Genomic DNA, 13,566 nt, shown 5'->3' with positions numbered 1-13,566 from the left:
ATAGCCTTGCATACATAATGAGATCCTGTCAAAACAGGCACAAAAAACTTTACATGGATGGACCATGTGTCTCATGCCACCTATAATCGTCAGGAGACTAAGACAGAAATATCTCAAGTTTAAGCAAATGAGGCTACTTAGGTAGACACATCATGGGCACCTTCAGCTTTCGGGAGGGAACAATCAAAGAGGATTAGATCAACAAGATCCAGATGGCTGGATATTGGAGGGATATTCAGAGAAACGCCTAAGAGGAGACGCACACACGCACCCATGCACGCACGCACCCTTGTCAGCCTCATCTCCCACCCTTCCCAGCTAAGGCAGCCCTTGGCCGTGAGCTTTATTGGCTCTCGGTAGACACCTTTCACCTGCTCTGGTACCCGGGTCCCTCAGTGCCCACTTTCCTTTCTGGGTGTGCTGTGTGCCTGCTAGGGTTAGGCCATGCCACATGCCACAGAAGAAAGAAAATGGTGCCGACCCAGCCTGCAGCTCCTATCAGAAGGAAGTTTTACTAGCCTACTCACCCCCGCCTCCTCCTCATCATGCTGGGGTTTTGCTCATGGACTTCTAAAGCAGCCTTAACCAGCCCCATAATGGCTGCTAGTTTCCCATTTGTTTGTTTGTTTTTCCACACGGGGTTTCTCTGTGTAGACCTTGAACTCACAGAGAACAGCTTGCTTCGGCCTCCCTAGTGCTGAGAGTAAAGGCGTGTGCACCCCCACGCCCCGCCCCATGATGGCTTCTTGATCTCCAACTCCACTTCTCTGCACTCTGGTCACATAATTCGCCCCACCAACTCTTAGAACAAGCCACAGGGCTAAAGCCTGAAGCTCTAAATTCTCATTTCCTGCAGGGAGAGTCCCTCTCCTTCCCCTATCCAGGAGACCAGGAGGGACTCTCCACCTCTCCTAGTGACACCCTGAGGACAGCATTATATTATCCAGTGGGAAGTTCCTTATCTGGCTACAACATCAAAGAAGGTTTGGCTTCAGACAGGACAGCTGGGATTAAGACACTAATGGGGCAGTGTCCTATCCTATGGTTGAAGAGCCAAGGGGAGAAGTATCTGAGTTGCCTGGGGGTGGGGGGGTAGGTTACAGTTTAGAATATGCCCTGGGCCCCACCCAGTTCCCTGGTAGGTGCTGCATGCTCGCCCCCCAGTGGCCAGGCCATGTAGTGAAAAGACTCAGGGCCAGGTCTTCAAAAGGCCGTGGTCACACACACACACACACACACACACACACACACACACACACACAGACCCTAGCCAGGACACGTAGCCAGGATCAGCTCCAGGCATTTCCCCTTCCCCCAGAACCTCCGCTCCAGCCCCCAGGGACCAGGCAGGATGCCGCTCCCGGACAGGCTGTGTGCAATGCTTTGCTGCTCAACCTCCATCTGTGGAGACTATACACCCAAGGCAGCCCTATCCTTCTTGAAGGCCTCTGGACACAAACTTCAAGCCCTGGACCCATATGGGACAAAGGAGCTTATTTCATTGCTTAAATGCAGTCTCTGTACACTGACATGGAGCTTCCACCCTAGAGCAGTCAGTAATTGCCTCTGCCCTCCAAGTCCCAGGAGGCCAACAGAGGTGACACAATCTAGCCCTAGCACAGTATGAGTGCCCCTGGAACAGCCAACAGGACATCCTCTCACAGGTAATAACACAATCTTTACTCAAAGACACAGAGGATCAGGACCACAGTGGAACAGCCCCGGTTGTAATGCAAACAGTGGCAAACACAAGACCAATTATTTGAGCCTTAGCCCCAGTGGGAACTGGGGCTCAGAGAAAGGGGAGCTTCATCAAAGCACACAGACATTTCTGCAGAAACAGTCTGTGTCACACACACACACCATGCTGACACTTCTTGGACAAACTCAGGTATGGGTGATGCTGTCTATCATTGCTATCATCAAGAAGACCTTGGAAAGCAGCCCATGGTCAAATTCAGGGAATTGCAAGCTCCTAAAAGCCTGGTTGAAATCTGAAGGGGCAAAAAGAGCAGAAAGCCCTAGACACTCACCACTGCTGCAGCCCAAATGTAACACACATTCTAAATTGATAGACACCTCCCTTCCTTTAACCTATATGAATCTCAGCACGTGGTCAGCCCAGCCCCAACTTAGGGACGTCCAGGCAAAGATCCCTCCAGAAGTCAGACTAGATTTCCCAGTCTGCCTCTTGTCTGTCTCCAGGCAGTTCCCAAGTTCTGAAAAGGGTAGTGACCACACCCCAGTGCCCCACACACTCCTCCACCCCCACAGCTTTGCCCCAACCTCTCAAACCAGCTCCCCAGGCTCAGAGTGGTGTGCTGTGCCAGAACCCGATAGGCAGTTCCAAGTGGAGCAGAAGGGCCAGGCGTGGCTCTGAACCTCTAAGCAGTGCCCCGGGACCCCATAGCTCATTCCCTGCCCTTGACTAACACTACTCTTCTTCCACAGAACTTCTTGGTTCACTCTCTCTCATGTCCTTTCCTGGACCTGGATCCTCACCCTTGAACTATGTCTGTGGGGAGCTGGGCTAAGACCCTCTGCATTGCTACTGACCTCCATATTATCAGCAGGAAGCTTTGAAAGACTCACGAGTCTCCCTGAATGTCCTGGTTCTCTTAGCAAGGTCCTTTTGCATAACCTCTTAGGGACAAGAGCTTTAGAAAGAGGTTCAGACATCTTCCAGATGCCATCCCTATCAGCACCCAGGGCCAAGTCCTTTCCAGCTCAGCCCTATGCTCCCAGTTCTTTCCCTTACCCCTTATCTCAGCTCAGAGCAAGAATATGCCCTAAAACCAGGGGTTCCCTTTTACCTTGCAATCAGCACACTCTCTAGCCCAGATGCAGACCTAGCCCTGTAGTTTTTCAAGGTGAGAGAAGGAAGCTAATGGTTCATTCAGCTTGGGAAAGGGAAAAGAGGCACACCCTACCTACCCAAGGGATTTCCCTCATGGAACACAACAACCAAAGCAGTTGTATTCACCTAGACTACTCTCAATATGGTTAGAGACCCTCTCTCTCTAGAGAGAGAGATTCAGCACCCAGCTGAATCACTGGATCCTTTGAACTCAACACCTATCACAGGTTAGGCAGCTACTGGAAAAGGGGTGCCGCAGAGGTGGTTCCTGCCACTGAGGTTAAATTTTAATGGGACACTGTTTCAAAACCATTTATCCAGAGTCCAGACTGGGGACAGAAGTAGACCTCCTGGGAATTCCAGGTCACTCTCCAAGTACCCCAGGAAGCCTTTCTACAAACCCCCTTCCCAGAACAGGAAGGGATACTGAGAATACAAGCACCCAGCCAACACCTCGTGGCCTCAGAAACAGCATAGGACCACACCCTGCCAAACCAGGGTGCCAAGGCAGGCACAATTCACACAATCTTCTGTGCTCACATTGCCCAGGAGTGACAGAGTGCTCAGGCAAGCAAGCATGCACTCAATACACACACACACACACACACACACACACACACACACACACACACACACACGGTATAACACTCTAAGTCAGGGCTCAGTTTGAGTTGTGGGATATCCCCGAGTCCCCCTAAGAGCCTTCCAATGCTCACTGCGAAGACAGCTAGCCCTGCTGTCAACCCAGCACCACCAAGGCTCTGCATCTCCCCAAACCCTCCCTGACACTGCAAGGGGCTCCCGGCCAGAGGAGGCCGGGCCCTTGAACGCTGCACATCCCCTCCCTACATGGGAAAGCCTTACATAACACAGCTCTCTGCACACACCCTAAGCAAGCTGCCTTTCCAACTCCACAGCAGGATCTCGCCCCCCTCTTACCCCCCTCCCCCGCCGCTGGCTCACACAGCAAAAGTGGAGGGTTCCAGAGAGAGCAGTGAAGTCCGTCACCTACGCCCAGTGATCAGGCCCCCACCATTTACTCACTGCCCCTTTCCCCCTCCCCTTTGCCCCTCACCACTCCCCTCCACCCCGAATTCTGGTTTGAATTAGTCACCGACTCCAACCACTACATTCCTCAGGCTGCTGGCGTCCAGCCAGGCGCTGGGGCGGGGGCCATCCCGCCCGGACGAGTTTGGGAGTGGGGTGGGGTAGGGAGAAAGTACCGCCTCCAGAAGGAGCTAGGGAGGTTCTGGGGACACAGTCGCTTGCACAGCCCCCCTCCCCGCCCACCCCAGCGCAGGAATCTCCCTAATTATGTCCCCCACCCCCACTCCCACCCATCCCGCAGGGAGGCGCGCTGCGAACTTCCAGGCTCAGACGCCCGGGAGGAAGAAGGGAGTCTTCTGGATCTGGGAACACGGAGGGAATAGACTAGGGCGGGGCAGCTGAAGGGGAGCTGCTGAAGGCGCCGCTAGGAGCCAGAAACGGAGAGGCTAGTGGTACAGAGCAGGGTGGGGCTGAGGGGACTCCGGACGCGAAGTTCGGGGCAGAGGTGTGGAGAGTCGCAAAGGACAGCAGAGGGGGCATGCGTTATAGGGGCGCCGGAGGGGCGGGAGAACTACGACGGGGATCTCGGAAAACTTCTACAGTAAACATGGAATAGGAACCCACCAGCTCTCTGAGCCACCGCCCCAAAGTGAAGGGGTGGGACAGGAGCCACCAGGCCAGGAACGCAGCGCCCTGCAATGCAGTTGGGACGAGAGTCCGCCAGCGGAGAAACATAAAGTGCAGCAAAACTCATATCCAAGCGATTTTCTTACTTAGCCCAACTTGTGTCCCAATCCGGAGAGAAAGCTCCACTCCCAAAGCACGACGTGTCGCCTGTCTCGGCAGCCACAGACCGCCGGGTTTGCGCTGAACTTTTGGAACCTCGCAGTGACAGTACAGCAAACGCACCTCGCCCGAGTCCCTCCCTCCCCTGGCCCTAGCCCCAGACCGCACCACCCGGCGCTTCGCTTCCCTACCTGCGGGCTCAGTCCCAGGACGCAGCCATAGCCAGCGAAGGGCCCGAGGTCGCAGTGCAAAGACTGCTGGCGACGGCGAGCCCTAGTCGGGGCGGGTCTGGCAGGGCGGACAGTGCAGTCCCCGCGGCAGAGCTGCTCCAAGTGGCCGGGCCCCCGTGCGCGGAGGCGGCTCTTGTAACTCGGGCGGGTCTGCCCGGAGCAGTGGGGAGAGGGCGGGGCCGGGCGGGGCCCGAGCAGGGCTGGGACCCGAGAGCGAGACCAACGCTGAAGCCGCCCGAGAGTGGGCCGGTGAGGGGATACTGGCGAGGGGCTCAGGGACAAGGAGACGTCGCCCTTTCCCTCCTCCTATCCCGTCTATTACTCCTGTCCTGTGTATGGATTTTCCCACCCCAGTTTTCAACAGCGTGTGTCTCCCCACCGGCAAGAAATTCCTGGAAGCACCAAGGAGCAGGAGCTCACCCTCTTAGTTGGAGCCCAGTGTCAACCCATTCTGCAGGAAGAGCCAAGCAGATGATTCAGCCTCGACCTCCAGCCTCAACACAGACCTTTGAGCTTTCTCCCAAGCTTAGACACTTTAGTCCCAGGCCCCAGCCTCCTGCCTTAGTTCCCAAGCTTTTTGCAGCCTCGCCCATTTCTCGCCTTCAGACTTTGTCGAGGCTCTCAGCTCCTTCTACAACACAAGCTGACTCTAAGACTCAGACCCCAACCCTAGGAATGGGATCACCTCTGCACCACACCACGGTGTGGTTCAGCAACTGCAGTGACACTAGAGTCAGGCCTGCAGTCCTTGGACAAGCCAAGAGGGTGCTCACCCTCTTCTGTAGACACTGTCCCCATGCCGTTTGGGGTTTTTGTTGTGCTGTTTGGAGGGCAGCAGTCTCTGTAGCCCTCCCTGGCTGTCGTGGAACTGGCTAGACCCGGGTAGCCTCACAGATTCGCCTGCCTCTGTCTCTCTGGGATGAGCCACCATGCCCCACTAACCTTGAGGAACCCAAGGTCTAGCTTTGTCTTTGCTTCCCCAATCTTTCTCCTGCCCCTGTGCCCCTCCCCCATATTCCCCGTTTGCAAGTTCTTCAGCTCCCCAATTTACAGCCATTTCCCACAGCAACTTCTAACTAGATGTGGATTTTATTAAATGCTTAATGATGGGGTTGCGGAGACCTTCTGGCTACATCCTCCCCACACACCTCCCTTTTCTTCTTCCCCATGAGTTCTACCCTCCCTGGCAAGTGGCTACCCAACTGCCCACTCCAGTTTCCCTTCCTTTCCAAATGCCCCAAAAGACCTCAGGCTGGAGAACTGAGTCCTTGGCCTGAGGTAGGAGCGCCTTCGCTCCGAGATCATGAGTGGGCTGGTGCTGAGACCAGCCCTGCCCTGTCCTCTGAAATGGCAAACATGTTTACAGGCTAAAAATATCAGCCAAGTCTCCTGCCAGCCCTGGGGGCTGTGTCCAGGTCCAGTTACCACACAGGGTACAGGCAGTGGGGGGAGGGAAACAGAGGGCGTGATAGACAACAGACACATATATAATGGACACGCCAAGGTGGAGAAATGTAGTTAGAAATTCAGACAGGCATAGACATGCAAAGACAGAGGCAAAGCAGAGAATTGGCCACTCACCTCTCTCTCTCTCCCTCTCTCTCTCTCCCTCTCTCTCTCTCTCTCTCTCTCCCTCCTTCCCTCCCTCCCTCTCTCTCTCTCTCCCTCCTTCCCTCCCTCCCTCCCTCTCTCTCTCTCTCTCATATAGTGACTCAATCCCACCAATCATCACTAGCATACTCTGTCATAAGCTCTACCTTTCCAAAAAAAAAAAAAAAAAAAAAAAAAACCAACCTCCTTACTAAGCACTCATTAGGAGCTACAACGCGAGTTCCAAGCCATGAAGAGATACACAGTCCACAGTAACGATCAGGTCAAACACAACTCAAAAAACAAAACTCAAGAGCCAGTCATTCTTTACTTTATTTATTTAGTGTGTATTAACATGTGGAGGTCAGAGGGCAACTTGTGGGAGTTCTCTCCTTCAACCACTTGGGTCCTGGAATCAAACAGGTTATCAGGCTTGGTGGCAAATGACTTAACAGGTTGAGTCATCTCCTAGGCTAGCCCTCAATTGTGATTTATTGACACAGGGTCTTATAATCTAGGCTGGCCTGGGATTCACAATATAGGTTTGGTTGTCCTCGTGTGTACAGCAATTCTGCCTCAGCCTCTCAAATGTTCACCACATCAAGTCATTTTATTTCATTCATTTTAAACTCATATTCATAGTTAGTAAGTCACGTATGGTGGTGCACACCTCTAATCCCAGCACTCAAGAGGCAATGATTGGCAATCTCTGTGAGTTTGAGGCCAACCTGGGCTAAATAGTGAGGCCCTATCTATATATATAAATAGCATTTATTTCATCTCTTAAACATAGACCAAGAATAAGATACTCTGCAAAGTACTCCTAAATCAGGTAATCCATGTTGACATTTTTTAAAAAGCAATGCCACCAGACAGTGGTGGCTCACATCTTTAATCCCAGCACTCGGGAGGCAGAGGCAGGAGGATCTCTGTAAGTACAAGGCCAGCCTGGTCTACAGAGTGAGTTCCAGGACAGCCAAGGCTGTTACACAGCTGTCACAGAAAAACAATAAATAAATCAATGCCTTCATGATAATGAGAGCTATTAATTACATCTTTATTGGCTTGGTGTGTGTGTGTGTGTGTGCATGCATACACACTCATGTGCAAGCTAGGACTCAAACCCAAGGCCTCTTACATGATAAAATGAACACTACAACTGAGTTGCATCCCAGTCCTTGAAATGTAAGCAATATAGACAGACAGAACAATGAACTTCTGCCTTGTGTGGTGGTACACTCCAAGACTGGGAGTTCAGGTCCTATGTGACCTTGGCTACATACAGGGTTCAAAGTCAGCCTGGGCTGCATAATACATTGTCTCAAAAAAAACTAAAAGAAATTTCTCCCTTTTTCTCTATCCAGACACTTTCTCCAAAAGTAAACAGTTAATCATTTATCATTTAGCAACAGATTTTTAACTTGGACATAAATTTTCATTTGATTCCCTGAAAGGGTTGTTTTTTTTTTTTTTTTTTTGATGCATGTTCAAAAGGGAATTGACTTCTTTATCCCGGGGCTTTCAGAAAGTGGCTATGATGTGATATAAGCCCTAAAACACGGGGTATCTGCAGTAGTACTCCAGATAGGGTGACTCTGGGGCAGGGGTTTGGAGGAAGGAGGCTGACACAGGAGAGATGGAAGAGAAGGGATGTGAGCATCTCCGACTCCGTTGCACACTGCATGAGCCTCTCAGGAGGGAGCGCTTCCTGGGCTCTGAGCCAATTATACTGCCCCACTGTTTGTTCTGGCCACCCTTTTGGTCAACAGGGAAGAAGGCAGGAGGGCAAGGCTGGCTTTTGGAGCAGTGAGCAGAGCAGGGATCACTGTCCAGACACTTCATTCAGGGTTAAACATGCCAAGATTACTTGGTTAGGGCTGAGTTCTGTGAACTGGCTTCTGTCCCATTCCAGGCTAAAAGAACCAAAATAGTATAATGTCAACCCAGCTCCTTAAAGATCAGGATTGTGCAACTGGAACCAGACCTGGGATTTCTAGTTAACCAGAGGAGGGGGCTTTCGAGTTTTCCGACAGGTGTAATGCAGTTCCATTGCTGTAATCTGAACGCTCAGGAAGCTGAGGCAGGACAACCAAAGTGCTCCAGGCCAGTGTGGACTATGTACCAAGCCAGCCTGGGTTACAGAGTGGGGCACTGTCTCCAAGAGTCACACACACAAGTTTTCAGTGGAAGTCCTGTCCCCCCCCAGCCCACCATAACAGCCATTGTACATGACTCTTTTTCACATCAGTCACTTCATCCTCTCATGCCCTGAGAGGCAGGTACTTGATAAGGAAATGGTCTCAGAGAGGTTACTAATTTACTTTAAGTCTCACAGCTGGCAAAGGACAAATTAAAGTTCCCACTCACATTTTCTCAAAAGACAGGGATTTTCCCTCTTCCTGTGCTCTGTATGGGGTGTGGGGGGGAAACTGGCAGACATACAGTAATCATTCAGAAACAGTTAGTTACTGTGATACTAGTGATCAAACCCAGGGTCTCATCAATGCTAGGCCAACACTAAGGTATATCCCCAGCCCTCAGTGCACATTAATGAGTGCTCTCCAGATACTTAGCTCCGAAATCCTTATTCTTTGCACAAGTGTCTTGCCTATCACATCTTTTCCAGACTGTCAGCCCCCACAGAACAATTCCCCTACTTGTAGATCTTTGCAGCAGCTGCACAAACATTTTTGTCCACCCAACACTGGGCCGAGGATTTGTGTCAGTGAAGTAGGCAACAGGGAACTCAGCAGGATGGAATCCCTACCCTCCAGCCACATAGTCCAGGAGTGGCTCACAACCCCTTACCTTTGTCTTCAACTCCTTGCCAGTTGTGTTTTCAGAAAACTGAAAGCTGAATTTTCTATCATTTGTTCTCCTATCCCAAAACCCAACACCAGGTGTTCTTGTCCTTTCTCTTTCCCTCCCTCCTTCCCTCCCTTCCTCCCCACCTCTCTCTCTCTCTCTCTCCCTCTCTCTCTCTCTCTCTCTCACACACACACACACACACTCACTCACTCACTTTAAGACTTCCCCTGTTCTAACACTGTAAAGGAAACCCGTGTTTTCATTAGGTTTCAGACCAGCCTGGGTTCAGATCAGCTGTTAAGGCTGGCACGGCATCACCCTTCAGAGGTGCCACACACCTCAGTCCTCAGACTCGTCAGGCAAAGCCACATTAGCTCTAGGACTCGTCATTGGGATAACCCAGCTTCCAGCAATGACGCTCCTACCCTGGGGGGGTTCCCTGAAATGAAGGAGTTATGAGTATGTGTGTGTGATGAACCTTAGGCTCCTAGGTTGCCAAGCAACATGCTTATGTTTTGTTCCTATTATGCCTGTTTCCATAGTAACCACAAAGGGGAGCTCTGTGGATGGGCCCTCTGCCAGGGGATTCCCCTTCCTTTTGCCAGTCCCTTTTTCTGAAATCAGTACATTAAAGAAAAAAAAAAAAAAAAAAAAGCCAACAGCTTTTCAAGTGTGGTCCCAGCAAGGAAGCAGAAGTTTGCTGTCTGTTTGTAGTCTCTTTAGAAACATACCCGCCCCTCTTCATTGAAAGTCCTTTTGGTTGGCACACTTAGAAACAAAAAAAAAAAAAAAAAAAAAGAATGACTGCCAACTCTTCTGAGGGCCATGGGGTTCTCCACCCCATGGTGGAGCCCACCGCCACCCATCAAGCCACCAAGCCCCAGGACTAGTGAACCCTGTTAAATAGGCCCTTCTCCATTCACTCCTAGTTTTTGTTACTCTATCATCTTTCCCAGCCAACCAAATGGGTAGTTCTGGAATCTAAACATTTTCTAAGCAGTTCTCAAACTCTGAACTCTTCCCTCTTAACCAAATTAAGACCGATCTTCCCATGTTCAGTGCAAATCCCACCCTGGAACTAACCTCAAACTTCAAATTGCTCAACTTCTGAATTGCTCAAATATAGGGAAACCCTCCCTGGCACTGGGTCCTAATGAACTCTTTAGGGCCGAGTGGAGTCCAAGTTAGGAACAAGAATGGTGGGGCTGACTTGAGACAGAAGCCTGGAAGGAAGTCTTAGAAAGACTATTCCAGAGCAAAGGAAAGAGCTGAGCAGAGGGAAGGGGGTACCCACACTAGAAATGGGCAGATTTCAGGCACAGGGATGTTGTGGGAGATTAGGAAAAAGAAAATCTAGACAAAGTATGGTTGCTTAAGAGGGTTAGGAAGGCAGGAGACAAAAGCGATCCTGATGGGCAGGCAGTGTTGTAAAAAGAGCAAGAGGGATGGGCTGGAGAGATGGCTCGGCCGTTAAAGGCTAGGCTCACAACCAAAAATATATAAGCCGGAGGGAGCTGGGATGAATAGAACAGTCCCAGTCCCTCCCCAGACGGACAAAGAGACTGGGGAACACCAGTCTCTTCCACGACTCAGCTTTCCAACTTCCTCTGCTTTCCTAGGAAAAGGAATGCCAGCCTGGGTTTCCCTCCCTCTTGTGCTCACACTTCCCCAAGATCAGGCTGAGAAAGCAGGGCCTGGGCTACTCAGAGCCTGAGTCACCACATAGTTGAGGCTCCTGTCACTCACAGTCTTGCATTTGCTACACCCTATGCCCTCTGCCCACTCCAGGACTTAGATTGCTGTACTGACCCTGCCCTGGGACTTGATTCACTTCCAGGCTCCTTAGTACAGAGTTTGGAGCTGCTGAAACCTTTGGAAGCCCCTACTCTCTGCCCTCCAAAAGTTACATTGTGTCCACTGAAATTACCATCAGCTTCTGAGGGAAGTATTCTACTTAGGAGCAAAGGTGACTCAGTCTGTGGCTGTAAGAATTGAGACTTGGAAGTATGTGTGATAAGTCACTTCCCCTCTCTGGGCTCCAAATCATTCACATGTGAAATAAAGGATGACTTGAGATGGTCTTTCTGACAGTCCCTGAGGGAGATACATTCTGTAAGGCTGAGTCAAAGAAATGGATAGTTACTATTTGAAGAGAGTGGAATAAAGGGGTGTGTTTACTAACCCCTGTCCTAACAGTAGAAATGAATGGGAATGGGTGGGACAGGGCAGGGCCAGGCAGAGGCATTGCCACCATAAGGCAGCCAACACCCTAGGCAGCTGGGTGACTCAAGCCCCACATGGTGAAGGCTGACTGTAAAGTGTACTATAGCTCTGCAGCATGTGAGTCAGGGGAAATGAGGATCTCCCTGATGACTGACTGGCCAACGTCCCGCTATAACAAACACTCTCCCTTCCATCTACAAAGTTTTCATCCTATCTCGGGTTCCACTTCCTATGAGGGAAGCCTTTCCCTCCCTTTCCTGTTCAGCTGCTTTCTATTGCTCCCACTTGACCTACACAACCCTTCCTCAGCCCTCAAAGCCAGTCCTTAGTTCCACCAGTCCCTCATGCCCTGCCACGTTCCCAACTACCTACCATCAGTTCTGCCCATCCTCACCATCCACCCCCAACCCTGGCAGAACCAGCCAGATAATTGCAAAAGGGCTGAGCCAGCTCCAGGCCTTCACATGACAGCTGCTGCTGCTGCAAGGGAATGGGACAGCTGGAAATAGGGGCACATTCCATGGGAGATCCTATCAGAAAACAGTGCCAGTCTGGCCACCCAGCTCATCTGTGCAGTCACGGATGGGGATGTAGCTCAATTGGTAGAGAGCTTTCTGAACACACACAAAGCCCTGGGTCCCCCCAGAAATATAAGCCAATCACAGTATCACACACCTGCGATGCTTAGCAGTAAGGTGAAGGAAGAATAGAACTCCTGCTGTACAAGGAGTTCAAGGCTAGTCTGGGATACCAAAGACCCTTTCCAAAAAAAGTATCAACAGGCTCCCTGTGGGACTTGGAAGAGGGAAGGGAACCCAGAAACTGAAATATCCAAATGAATCACTACTACATCCCCAAGAAATCCTTCCTTTTATGATTATAGTGAACAGTACCATCCCCTGGAGAAGGATCTATACCCAAGCCCTTGGCACTGGAGCACAGGGCATCCCAGAACACTGGAATAGAGACAGCCCACTGTAGAAGACGTGCTAGCCTGCAGAGCACACAGACAGGAGCAAGTAGCAGCATCTCTAACATTCAGGGGCATCAATATTTCAGCTACACAGCATTATGGAAGCAAACACAGTGGGGACCCTTAACCATATCAAACACAGTGGGCCACTGGTCTCCCACTATGAGAGTCTGAGCAAGCTATAGCCACCGACCACAACCCATCTGACATGTATGGAGGGACGTGCTAAGTTGTAAGGAGTGCCGGTTGCCATGGAAACTTAGTAATTTCGGAAATGCCTGGGTGGGGCACTCAAGGCACCCCCTCATCTTTCAAAGGGGGAAGTGGCACATCTGGGGCATGTGGGCAGCTGGCAGGATGGGTCTAACCCAGAGGAGCAGCTATGCAGATCTGGCTCAAAGCAGGGTATGAATTTAAAGAGTCTATCTTGGGAGAACATTAATAAGTGATTTATGCAGAACAGCCAACAAAGCTAAAAGAGCTATTATGACCAGTATCTACTGGCTTATCTACAAACAAAACCAAGGCTCTCTGCCTTCCCATTCACACTCCAGGCTCTGTAAAGACTGAGCCATCTGCAACTCTAGGCCCTGAACCTTTTTAACCTCCCTCTGAGCAGAGTGGCTACTTTTCCTCATTCTACTAGTTTTCCAAGATCCTGCTATGTTCTCAGCCTGATCCATTCCCAACAACCCCCTCTTCTTCTGCCTACTCTTGACCCCTACTCTAGACACTGGCAGATGGCAGAGCCTCTCTGGCACACAGAAAAAACTGCCTGGCACCCAAAGACATTCACAGGCTCATGCTTGTATTGGTGGCTGATGGCAGAGGCGGACTAGGCTCTAACAGGAGATTCCTCCAGCCCAAACTGAGATGGGGGTGGGGAGGTTGGAGGGGGAAAGGCCAGGCTGGCAGTGTAGTGACTCAGGCCTCCCCAGGGCAGGGCGGGGCAGAACCCCAGATGTGCTTCCCCAGTGCACCCCACCCCCAACTAGAAACTCTTAACTCTTCCCTAGGGGCCCATCCTAGCAGCAGCCTTCGGTACCCTGGCC

The 13,566-nt window shown here is 51.1% G+C and overlaps 1 protein-coding gene across 1 annotated transcript in view; it reads right to left on the bottom strand.

The window, feature by feature from the left end:
• The window catches only part of Ahnak (AHNAK nucleoprotein), a 29,720-nt gene extending 24,677 nt beyond the window's left edge, over window positions 1-5,043 (bottom strand). The window contains exon 1 of the mRNA XM_051192152.1: window positions 4,882-5,043. The gene's annotated coding sequence lies outside the window, so the exon portion shown is untranslated. The remainder of the gene's footprint in view (window positions 1-4,881) is intronic.
• Window positions 5,044-13,566: the final 8,523 nt, after the last annotated feature.

This window comes from Phodopus roborovskii, unplaced genomic scaffold (assembly GCF_943737965.1).
Source record: "Phodopus roborovskii unplaced genomic scaffold, PHOROB, whole genome shotgun sequence".
Taxonomy (NCBI): Eukaryota; Metazoa; Chordata; class Mammalia; order Rodentia; family Cricetidae; genus Phodopus; species Phodopus roborovskii.
Note: the sequence above shows the minus strand (reverse complement) of the source record. Positions and strands in the feature narration are given on the sequence as shown.